Here is a 3,363-nt window from a genome sequence, read left to right as displayed (position 1 = left end):
CTTCATAACTGTAATGTTGCTACTGTTATGAATCGTAATGTAAATATCTGATATGCAGGATGGTCTTAGGCGACCCCTGTGAAAGGGTTGTTCGACCGCCAACAGGGTTGCGACCCACAGGTTGAGAACCGCTGCTCTAGTAACAAAATTTGAGGGATGGCTTCCAATGGCAATTAATACATTATTAGGATATATGCACCCCTATGTTCATAGCAGCACAATTCACCATAGCTAAGATTTGGAATCAGCCTAAGTGCCCATCAGCAGATGAGCGGATTAAAAAACTGTGGTACATCTACACAATGGAATACTACGCTGCAGTAAAAAGAAAGGAATTCCTACCGTTTTGCAACAGCATGGATAGAACTGGAGCATTATGCTAAGCAGAATAAGCCAGTCAGAGAAAGATAAATATCACATGATCTCACTCATTTGTGGAATATAATGAACAACATAAACTGATGAACAAAAACAGATCCAGAGAGAGAGTAGCAATGATCAGATGCTCAAACCTCAGAGGGAAGGTAGGGGAGGGTGGGGGTAAGGGAGAGAGATTAACCAAAGGACTGTGTGCATGCATATAAGCCTAACCAATGGACACAGGCACCAAGGTGGTGAGGGCATGAGCGGGGCGTGGGGGGAGGGGGTGCAATGGGGAGATAAGAACACATATGTAATATCTGAATCAATAAAGAAAAATAATACATTAGCCCATGTACACAGTATCTAAAAAACCCCAGGTGAGCCTGGAGAAAATGAGGTGGTAATCTTGGAAGACACGAGCCTGCCTAAAACCATGGTAAGCTGTTCAGGTTCAGATGGCCCTGCCAACTCTGGCTCCCAGAGCTGAAACTGCACCTGTGTCCACTTTTGAACCATTCAGTTGTGCCAGATGATCAAATGCTTTTTGCCTTTTACATGTCATGCCTCAAACTCTCAGGCCCCCTCACTGGCAGCGAGACAAAGCCATTGAGCTTCCATATTGGAAACCAGTAAATTTAATTTGTGGATGAAATTCCCCAAATCAATTTTGATTGCTGTCACTCTAGGAGACGTGGGGGACTCAAAACTGATGACAATGCGTGAAAAGCATTTCATTAAATCGCTAGACAGAGCATTCACACTCGTGGGCTCCTTGGCCCTTCAGGTCCCACTGGGCTCCCAGGAGCATCCTGCCAGCCATTCGGGTGAAATTGAAGTGGGGGCAGCGCTCGGCTCTTTATCTTGATGACATTCTCAGTGTCTCTTTCCTGAGCAGTTGGTCCGACAGCCCTGCAGTTCCACCGAGAAAGGCCATGTGTTTGAGGCAGTAGTTTGTTCCCTCCAAGGCCTTTCTGGCAGGACTCAGTCCCACTGCGCAAGGAGCTCTGTGGAGGAAGTGGCTTCCTGTGTGTGCAAGGTATTTCTCACCAGCCATGATCTCACACCAGGCCGCACGTGCCCTTGCTGACTTAGCCACTGAGGAGTCCCTGTCTGACCAAGTGAAGGAAAGAGGAAACCAGACAAGCTCTCAGGGCTTTTTCTTTTCTATTTAAGGAGGCATTTGAAAATATCCGCTCACACAACTCTGTGGCCGTGTGGACTATTTCTGTTGGTCTGAAACCCAGGCTGGCCTGTGCATTGGAACCTCCTGCAAAAGGCTTGTCCTATAAGAACTAGCCTCATCAAAAGGTAAGTAATAATTTGAAAGAAGAATCAGTATAGTATGTATATAAACATGTTACAAGAAAATGATGAGGAAAGAAGTGAGAAAAACAAAGGATAAGAAATAGGCATCAGAAAAATGTGGCCTTCAAATAGATGAAAATTATGACCATATTACCTTGAATGCAAAAAAAAAAAAGTTAAGTTGATCTAAGACCTCAAAGCAGTGACATAAGAGCTCAGGAAGAGACACAGCTATGATTACTGTTATTGTTATTGTTATAGTCACAATCATCATCATCTCCTCTTTCGAATTCACAAACAGACCCTAAAATGTGCCCATCATGGTTCAGGGTGCTTTCATATTTTAATTCGTCAGTCCTAACAACAGCCCTATGAGGTAGATACTCTCATTTTCTGAATTTAAAGATAAAATACCAAAGTAACTTAACCAGAGTTATGTTCTGATCAGAGGAATCAAACCCTGGCTTCAGAGCCCTCACTTTTAACCACTATACTGTACAGTGAGGAGTTGGAGAGTCCAGGGAGGAGACAGAAATGAAACTCACATTGGAATCAGAACAAAAAGAACAAATGCAGATGAAAGTATAACAACACAAAGAAAAGAATTAAAAAGCAAGCAAAGTGAATTGGACATGAGGAAGAGTTGACAAGAATAACATGAAAATAATAAATAGACCATCAGTCAAGTGAGATACACAAATAGTATTGCCTTATAAAGGAACCAGACAAATAGGAAAAAAATACTCAAAGAAAAGAATATTTCTAGAACCCTAGACAGTTTGGCTCAGTGAATAGAGCATCGGCCTGTGGACCAAAGGGTCCTGGGCTCGGTTTTGGTCAGGGGCACTTACCTTGGTTGCAGGCTCCTTCCCGGCCTGGGCCCTGATTGGGACGTGTACGGGAGGCAGCCAATCAATGTGTTTCTCTCACATCACTATTTCTCCTTGTCTTTCCCTCTCTTACTCTCTCTAAAAATCAACTTAAAAAAAGAATATTTCTAGAAATGAAAAAGACTTGAATTTCTCCTATGAAAGTGCATACCATGTCCTAAGAAAAACTGATGTGCTAAGCATTAAAACATAGTAAAGTAACTAGACTTCAAAGGTAAAAGACCCTGTGAGCACTCTAATCAACAGGAAAAGTTGCCTATCTAGGGGAAAACATCAGACTGACCTTCAGCTTCTCCACAGCAATGGAGGACACTTTTTCAAATCACAAAAAGAAAGCGTGAGGAATCCAAGAATCTCACACCCAGCAAACATGTTGATCGAGCGTAAAAGCAGGAAACAAACATTTTCAAACATGTAAGACCAGCAAGTCCAATAACCATGTTTTAAAGAAACTACAAGAAGGCAAGTTTTGTTCAACCAAAAAGATCAGTGAAGAAACCGTAGCAAAAGCAATGGTGGTGAGCATTGAACCCATACAACTGCTGGCCCAAGAATTACTATTGCTGTAGAAATGATGATTGTAATACAGAATGTAAGTTTCATACACCATTGTAATGTAGAAATAATATATTTCACCAAGGTTCTGGGAGGAAAAAAAGAAAGCAAACACTGTTTTTCAAACATTTTAGGGATGAAGTCAAATAATTTCTGAAGCAGGTGACAGCAATATAAATGTATTTAATTGTAAATAATTAGAACTATAGCTAGTTTTCAAAATTGTTAAGTAGAGAATATAAAGTTGACA

The sequence above is a fragment of the Myotis davidii genome, unplaced genomic scaffold, assembly GCF_000327345.1.
Source record: "Myotis davidii unplaced genomic scaffold, ASM32734v1 scaffold135, whole genome shotgun sequence".
In the NCBI taxonomy this organism is placed as follows: domain Eukaryota; kingdom Metazoa; phylum Chordata; class Mammalia; order Chiroptera; family Vespertilionidae; genus Myotis; species Myotis davidii.
This window is presented reverse-complemented; position numbering follows the sequence as displayed.